At 39.4% G+C, this 9687-nt stretch overlaps 1 non-coding gene across 1 annotated transcript; it reads right to left on the bottom strand.

Moving 5' to 3' along the window:
- Positions 1 to 9349: 9349 nt before the first annotated feature.
- On the bottom strand, positions 9350 to 9456 carry LOC129675362 (U6 spliceosomal RNA). Its single transcript, XR_008719909.1, has one exon. It is a non-coding gene; the product is annotated as a U6 spliceosomal RNA (small nuclear RNA).
- Between the last annotated feature and the right edge of the window lie 231 nt (positions 9457 to 9687).

The following is a 9687-nucleotide window of genomic DNA, read 5'->3' as shown; positions in this document are numbered from 1 at the left end:
AGGATTGTCAGCTCAGCAAACTAACCTTGAGCCTGCAATAAATGTTTTCACAGAAGGGACAAAGATGTGTAGGATCTGGAGGCAGAGAGAAAACAAACAAGGCCACCATGGTCAGGAAGGGTTCATAATGTCATTCACATTTGAGTTTTGCTTTAAGGATAGGAAGTTCATTACACAGAGAGCAGAGGCCTAAAAGACTGTGGTCAGTTCAGCAGGGCTGGAGTATCCAACTAGGAAACAGGATTTGAGGACATGAAGAGGTAAGGCTTAACGGGGTAGCTAGTGAGAACAGCATTTGTGCTGTGCATATCTTGGTAGATAAAAGTGCCAGCAAGGGTTTCACAGCTGAGTGGCATGACCATGTCTGGTTTTGAAAGAGAATTCAGTTGGCAGATTGGAGTGGGCTGGATATGTAAAGAAGGAGACCAATTAAGAGGTTTTCAAAATAGCCCAGACAAAAAAAGATGAACTTATTTCTCCTAGGGCAGTGCTGGTAGAGACACTGAAGGCAGCAAGAATATGAGGCTGGGAGGACTCATTAAGATCATTTCTATGGAAGTGTTCAACAACTATGAAGAACTATCAAAACAAACCATTAAATGTCTATGTATCTATCTAAACTAAACTGCTAAACTCTTGCAGGATAGGGGTTACATTTTATTCATCTTGCCTATTCCCAGTACCAAACATACTTCCTGCAATAACTAGATAACCAGCACATTTGGAGCATTGAATCAAATTTGGAATTCTGGCCATGCCAGAATAATAAAGACTTTTTCTTCTCCTTTCAGGGGAGTGGTTGGCTACGTAATAGAAATGGATTGATGAAAACACCAGCAAATCAAAACCATAAATTCCAGAAGAAATGAAAGGAATGGCTGGAGATTTTATTGTCAAGGAAAGAATATATATCTCTGTAGTAGGAGAACACAGGTATGGAAACTAGAGTTATAGTAAAAAAAAAAAAAAGGGGGGGGGGGGGGGAGTTCTAGAGGACATTTGGAGATCACAGCAAAAATCCTGGAGAAAATAAATAAAACATGAATATCTAACTAAAATGATGAAGATGAAAAGAATGAGAACAAATAATATTAATATTAAGATTGAGAGCTGTAGCATTACTATACATCCTATAGTTATTTAAAGGGGAAATTGTTAAATAATAGAATATCTTTATGTCAATAAACATGACCACAGATGAACTAGACATGCACAACTAAATCTTATTGAAGAAAGTAGGCAAAATGAATGGTCCCATATGTACCAAAGAACTAAAATTTATAGGTGAAGCATTTTCACAAATAAAACCCTGAGCCAAAATAATCTTACTGGGTAATTCTACCACATACTAAGAAAAAAAAAAACTGATTCTGAACACAAACTTCCAGAAAACTGAAGATAAAACACTTTCTAATTTATTCTGTGATCCCAACATTGCCTGATGGCTGACACGAGATGACGGACACAGGCAAAAAGCAAAGGCTGTTCCTCCTGCGTCTCCTGAAGACTGTTTCAGAACTCTCAGGGACTTAAGTCATCTTTCTAAATGTAACCGAGGCTGTGTAATATTGAGGTAGCACTGAATAAACATGCATCAACACAGGTATGAACATGTGCTTTTGGCAAAACATAAAGGCAGTTCGGCGAAGGGGATGTTTTCTGAAAACAGCTGGAGGTCCTGGGTTTTAACACAGAAAAATGAAATCATGGCAGGCGGTAATCCAACTATATAAAGAACTACAAATAGAAAATATAACATGGTAAAACTTATTATTTGGGGGGTTTATTTATTTTATTTGTTTTTGTTTTTTGAAATAAGATCTCATGTACCCCAGGCTTCCTCAAAGTCGTTATATAGCTGAAGCTTGCCTTGAACTCCTGATCGTCCTGCCTTGACCTCCCAAGTGCTAGGATTACAGGGGTATGCTACCTGGCTGTGGAACATTTTCTAAAAGAAAAAGTAGAAAAATGTTTTTTGACTTTGAGCTGGGTTAAGATTCCTTAGGCAAACATTGAAAGAACAATGCATAAGAAGAAGAAAAAAATGGCCTAATAAAAACAAAGAACTCTGCTTTTTGGGCAGCATTGTTGAGAGGGTAGAAAGAAGAATCACCAATTGGAATAAAATATGTGCAATCACATACCTGGACACATATAGTCCAGACTATATAAAGAACCCTCAAAACTTAAGATGACAATGAACAGCCCAATTTCATAACTTTGCAAACGATTCTATTAGACTTCATCCAAGAAGACACAGACGGCTGATAAGCATGGAAAAAGATCATTACTCATCAACATATGGAAACAACAAAACATCATCCACCAGGAAATTCAACTGAATCACAACAGAATGAGATGCCAGTTGGAATGGCTAAGATTGAAAGAGTGGCCACCACAACTATAGATAAGGATATAACACAATCGCAACTCAAATTCTCAAGTGGGGACAGAAAGTGAACTAGACACTTGGCTGTATAAGGAGGGATAAGGGGGACACATGTAAAGAGCCACGTTCAATCACAAATGCCAAGAAAAGTGGCAACTATATATCTACTATATACCCAACCATTCCAGCTGAAGGTATCTAACCAGGCAAGACGCCTCTATGAAAGCTTACACATCAGTTTTCAGAACAACTCTATTGCAGTAGCCAAAAGATGAAATAATTCAATGCCCAGTATCAGATGAATGAAGAAATACACTTCTTTGTAATGTCTAATAAATAGGACTTCCTTGCCTCTACTTGCAGAGCCAAGTGCTGTCCCAACAGCCTCTCCAGCCACATTGGTATTGGTCACTCTCAATTTTTACAGTAGTTCTCAAGGGCCTGGAAATGCTCATTAGTGAAGCTGAGTAATTTGGCAAACAGGCCCAAGACAGCCATGCACCCGAAGCTGCTGATTTGTGTGGGAGTCATGTTTTCCAGAAGACCCCATCTGCCTTGCAGCCTTCACAACTTCCTACTGGTTTCTTTTCCCTCCAACATATTTGTACATTATGCCTGTGTTCTTTTTAATTCCCCTAATTGCAGTGACTCAGTTTGTTTTTCTGATGCCCACATCCTTTCCCCACAAATACAGCCAACTGAAAACGTGGTGAAGTAGGAAGAAAACCCAGACTTTCGTTCTTACTTTTGATCGTGGCTTCCTATTAGACTCTGGGAGACTCGGTAGTTCTGCTTTCCTAGTGTTCAAGAGGCTGAGGCAGGAGAATAGCAAGCTGAGGTTAACCTAGGATACTTACAAAGTAAGATTTCTTCAAAAACAAAAGCATTAAAGAAAAGAAATAATGTATATGACTCACCGTTGGTGATAGGAGGATGACATGGTGTACATAAAACATTTTAGTAAATATGTATATACAAAGCGTATTAGAAAAATGTAGGAAAAGATTTAAAAAATTTTTTTCATTTATTTATTTTTGTGCGTGCTCATGTGCATGTGTGTATTCTGGTATTTCATGTATTCAGATGATAAATTCTGGTCCCCAAGAACTGGTTGCAGTCCAGGTGTGTGCACTCTCACATATACCAGTCTTTGTTGCGTAAACTTTGCTCCGCAGCTATCTCTGATTGGTTAATAAAAAAGGCTGGACAGCCTGTAACTGGGCAGAAGGGAAGTAGGTGAGGCTTCAGTTCCTGGGCTTGGGATCTCAAGTAGGAACTATGAGGCAGGAGAGAAAGAGGAGAAAGGAAGAAGATAGAGAGAGAAACATGGCCTGATGGAGCAGATCCAGTTCAGACAAAATGAATATTGGCAAGTAATTTGGGATTGCAGTTGGGAGGTAGCCAGACTAGCTTAGAAAATTAGTTTAAATCATACCAGCCCAGTTATGTGCTTCAGGTTTGTTAAAAAAAAAAAAAATCAATAGGTCTCTATCTCAATTATGTAAGAGCTAGCCAGATGAGTAGAGCCGTCAAGAATTAATAAATATTCTATAGCACAGGTGCCATGGCATATGAAGGTCAGAAAACAACTCAAGGGTCCTCTCCTACCATAAGAATTCCAGGGAGCAAGCTCAGGTCATCAGGCTTGGCCACAAGCACCTTCACCTGCTGATCCATCTTGTTGGCATAGACATTTTTGTTCACTTAATTTAAAGTAAAAATTAAGCAGACTTAGGTATGGCAATATCATAAAACTGGGACAATGCTTTATTATCGGGTATCATTGTGTGCTAATCCATTTCTACACTATAATTTAACACCATACATGCTTATCTCTTAGTCACACATGACCAGTTTGGGATAATGGACATGTTCACCCATCTAAAGATTCATGCTTCCAAACTCTCTGAATGTGACTAGAGAATAGAGATACACAGCAGGGGGTTGTTTTGCCAGGACGAAACCTCACCTGTGCGCCCATCTTATTTGTCAGAATCAGGCACATGACTAACTCAACACTGAGAAGGCTAGAAAATGGAGTCCCCTTGTAAAACATTGAAACAAAGTATAGAAATGGACCGACACACAATATCTAATAATAAAGTAAAGTAGTAATAATAATAATAATAATAATAATAATAATAAAGTATCTTTCCAGATTTATGATTGACTTAGCTACTGTTGGTAAATATCACAACCAAAAGCAAAAGGAGGAGTTTATTTGGACTTATGGTTTAAGAGGAGACATCCATAATCACAAGGAAAACATGGCAGCGGGTGGCTGGGGCAGGAAGCTGCTGATCATATTTTAACTGCACATAGGAAGCAGAAAGAATAAGCAGAAAGTAGAACATGGCTATAAGCCCTCGAAGCTTGCTCCTAGTGATTTAATTCCTCTTAAAGGTTCCATAACTTCCTCAAATTGGGGACTAAGTGTTTGAGCACATGAGGGTGTGGAAAATATTCTTAATTTGAACTCTTATAATTTTCCTTGCTCAGGATGGTGTTCTTAAAACACTATCATAAGAACACCCTTCTTAGGGCTAAAGAGAAACCCATGCCTGTTAGCAATCCGGGCCCACTGCCTCTGAACTCCCCTGACTCTATTAACTCATAGACTTGGCCATTTGGAAAACTATATGTTCTTTGTGGCTGCTTATTTTCACTCCATAGAAATCTTTGAGATTCAACCAGGCTGTAGCATGTCATCAACACTCAGGACTTTTCAATTGCTAGTTATTGATCTATTGTACGACACGTCTATTATTTATCCATTCATTTACTGATGGACATTTAGGTTATTTCTATCTTATGGTAATTATTGACAATGCTGCTATATTCATGTGCAGGCCCATGTTATTATTCTTGGGCATATAAATATTAGAATTACTGGATCATGTGATTATTATCCTGAAAGAAGGTACCAATCGGTTTTTGAAGGCAACACCACTTTACCAGCAATGCAAGAAGTTTTTAATTCACCAATATTTGTCATTATTATTTCTGTAGACATCCTAGGGGCTATAAGAAGTATCTCATGATGGCTCTATTTGCATTTCTCTGATGTACACACTGGCCATTTGTATCTCTTCCTTGGACAAATGGCTATTCATATCCTTTGACCATAGTAGTTTGTTTTTCTTTTTTATTACTGAGCTGTAAGAACATTTTACATATTTTAGATAATAGCCTTTTATTAGAGTGATTTCCACAGTTTCTCCCATGCCATAGATAAGCAGTTCAATCCCCTAGTGGTATTAACACAGAACAACTAGTTTTGCTGAAGTCTTTTTGTCTACTCTTTTCCTTTTGTGTTTGTGCTCTTGGTTTCAAATCTAAGGAACAACAGCCTGTTCTAAGGTCATGTAGATTTGTGTCTATGTTACCTTTTAAGCATTTTATATTTTCATGTTTTACATTTAGTCTCTAGACTGGAAAGGAGATGGTAGAAATATCTCTACACAATCTTACACATGGAAAATTCTATAGATTTAATATATTTATTATATTTTCTATCATTGAGAAGGTAGAACAGAATTCCCTGGTCCTCACATGTGGGCTCCGTAAAGTAACTTCCTTTCCAGGGATACATCATGATGGGACTGGGGAAGAGATACTTTACAATGAAAATCTGACAGCTGCTTCTTCATCCATATGGTCAAAGTAAATACTAGCAATGAAATGTCAAGGGATGAATATTCTTGCTAAGAACAATGAAAGCAATGCTTTACCACGTTCACCTTCCTCATGGAAACCTAAAATCCCTGTCTAATCCTGAGATTCATAGGACAAATCTCTGTAGAGGAATACTTTAGAGAACATATGTATAGTCACCGTCAAAACTACCATTTCATCATAAACAAGGAAAGTCTGAGGATTTGCCACAACACTAATAGCCAAAGAAGACACAGCAACCAAGAGTCACGTGGAATCCCAGGCTCGGGGTACCAAGGATCCTTTGCAACCTTGATTTTTTTTTTCTGTAAATCTGGAACTTTTCTAAAATGTTTATTATATATTTTAGGCAGCCTCACCACAAGAACTAGGCAGGGATTTGAGCATAGTCAAAGAGAGTGCTACTTATCAGGAGAGGACATGTTCAGAATTCAGCTCAAAGTAATCAAATATGGCTCAGAGGCACTGAAGAAGGAAGATACTTCAACCCATTTATAACTAAAGCTACAAAAGAAAAGTAAAATTCCTTAGGAATTTAACACACACACACACACACACACACACACACACATCAGGTAGAACACAGACACACAAACATACACACACCGAGGCACAGTGCTTACAAGGAAGAACTCTTGAAAGCAAAACAATTAGACTGAAGACCTATTTCTCTGTCATGAGGGTCTCTGAAGAGCATGATGTCCTTCAAGAGCACATGTCAGAGAATATCAGTGTGACGTGTGACCCTCATGTTCCTTCATAGCCACACCAGTTTCTTTCACCATCTCTCTCTATATATAAAAAGGAAAGAAGAGACTGTATGTTGATGAGATAACAGCCCCACTTTCTAACTTGCCATGAAGATGAACTTTAGGCAAATGCACTGTGTGATTTAAATAAAATGAACTGCTATACCAACTAAGGTCCAACAGAAGTTCCTTTTCCTTTCAAATGATCAGGGATATCGTTCCAGGTGTGTGGGTCATTCTCCTCCCTGGATTGGAGGAGACCCAGGGATGCATATGATGCATCTTACCCAGCAGGGCCTGGCATCCTGACCCTCATTGTCAACTGCAGCCATCTAAGAAAAGGGCACAGGGCAGGGGAGGCAGCACGTCTTCTCAGAAGCCTCAGAGTGACACATACCACTCTCAAACGTCTAACAAGAACTAACCACAGAATCTCAGTCAATCATAAAGAAGACTGGAATATAGAGTCTAGCATCATGTTCAGAAAGGAAGAGAGAGAGAGTTGTTTGGCAGCTAGCACACACACTCACACACAAAGCTCCTTTTCAGTGTGCCTTCAGATTTTGAGAGGAGAATGTTATGTTGTTGCTAACGTGTACCAAGTTACTTCACAAATTATTTTACACCGGAGCCTGAAGCAAGAACACTGAAATTACCTCACTACACTCAGAGGCCTCTGAGTGGCAGGCGGACAAATGCAAGTCACAAGCCAAGTCAGCCCAAGTCAAAGAGAAATGTCTACCCGCAAAGCTAATTCCTGCCTCTTGTCCTACGAAGCAATACTGAACTCAACTGCAAAATAACATTCTACTTTCAGCATTCCTGTCTCAACTACCATTGACTCCTGTTACAATTGAGACTGCTAAGTGTTTAGGGACTCATTTTCCCCCTACATCACAAGAGGACTCACTTAAGGCATTAGACAAACCAGGCTGTCAGTAAACATTTGCAAAACTGAATGGCCTTAGTTCCAAGGACATGATTAGTGAATTGTATTTTGGGTAGCAGATTGTGTTTGCTTTCTGTTTGTTGGGTGGAGAAAGAGACCTCAGATGAAGAGTGACAATGGTCTTAATCCCTGTGTCCTCTCTAAATGAAAGAGAGAGAACACATATGGAAAGGCTGGTGGTTTAGCATACAGTCTGGTGCAGGGGCATGACCACTGAGGGAGTTGTTCAAACAGTGACCACAACAGGTTTTGGATTAAACAAGCTAGTTAAGTCAAGCTATTTCTACCAATCTTTGACAACCTGTCTCCTTAATGTATTAAGTAGCTGCCTTCTTGAAATTAATGTGCAGGATCAATTTCTTTCCCTTGACTCACAGTCTTTATGTTGCACCAGGTATCTGCTTCACAATGGCATTATATTTGTGTCTTCAAAACTCCTGATGCCAACTCTTTTTTTAATTAAATTTTTATTTTTTTATATTAATTAGTTTATTCACCTTGTATCCCAGCTGTAGCCCCCTCCCTCATTTCCTCCCTATCCCACCCTCCCTCCCTCATCTCTTCCCATGCCCCTCTCCAAGTCCACTGATAGGGGAGGTCCTCCTCCCTTTCCATCTGACCCTAGCTTATCAAGTCTCATCAAAACTGGCTGCATTGTCCTCCTCTGTGGCCTGGCAAGGATGCTCCCCCATTGGAGGAAGCGGTCAAAAAGCTAGCCACTGAGTTCATGTCAGAGACAGTCCCTGTTCCCCTTACTAGAACACCCACTTGGAGACTGAGCTGCCATGGACTACATCTGAGCAGGGGTCGGATTATATATATAGGTTTTATCCATGAATGGTCCTTGGTTAGATTATCAGTCTCAGAAAAGACCCTTGGGCCCAGATGTTTTGGTTCTGTTGCTCTCCTTGTGGAGCTCCAGGTATTTCTATCTCTCCCTTCTTTCCTAAGGTTCCCTGCACTCTGACCAAAGTTTGGTTATGAGTCTCAGCATCTGCTTTGATGCACTGCTGGGTAGAGTCTTTCAGAGGCCCCCCGTGGTAGGCTCTTGTCCTGTTCCCTGTTTTCTCCCTCTTCTGATGTCCATCCCATTTGCCTTTCTCAGTGTGGATTGATCATCTTGCCCAGGGTCCTCCTTCTAGCTTGCCTTCTTTAGGTGTTCAGATTTTTGTAGGTTTATCTTATATTATATGTCTAGTATCCACTTATAAGTGAGTATATACCGTGTGTGTCTTTCTGTTTCTGGGATACCTCACTCAGGATGATCTTTTCTAGATCCCACCATTTGCCTGCAAATTTCATGATTTCCTTGTTTTTAATTGCTGAGTAGTATTTTATTGTATAAATGTACCACAATTTCTGTATCCATTCTTCAGTTGAGGGACATCTACATTGTTTCCAGGTTTTGGCAATTACGAATAAACCTGCTACAAACATGGTTGAATGAATGTCCTTGTTGTGTACTTAAGTCTAGGAGTGGTATAGCTGGATCTTGAGGAAGCACTATCCCTAATTGTCAGAGAAAGTGACAGATTGATTTTCAAAGTGCTTGTACAAGTTTACATTCCCACCAGCAATGGAGAAAAAAAAAATATGGAACGCTTCACGCATTTGCATGTCATCCTTTCGTAGGGGCCATGCTAATCTTCTCTGTATCGTTCCAATTTTAGTAGTTGTGCTGCTGAAGCAAGCACCTGACCCCAACTCTTACTTGCACCAGCCCAGCAGAGCTCAACATACATACATACATACATAATGATATATGTATATATACTTCTGAGCGATTAGCTTCTTGTGTGGATCACACCTTTTTTTTTCCCTTCTGATTTTCAACTATGAGTCAGTAAGAATGTTCTTAGACTGTAAATAGTCTCATACATATTAATTAGGTTAAAAAAAAAAGAAAGAAAGCATTCCTGAGCTAA

This window comes from Psammomys obesus, unplaced genomic scaffold, assembly GCF_907164565.1.
Source record: "Psammomys obesus unplaced genomic scaffold, mPsaObe1.curated_primary_1811, whole genome shotgun sequence".
In the NCBI taxonomy this organism is placed as follows: domain Eukaryota; kingdom Metazoa; phylum Chordata; class Mammalia; order Rodentia; family Muridae; genus Psammomys; species Psammomys obesus.
This window is presented reverse-complemented; position numbering and strand designations above follow the sequence as displayed.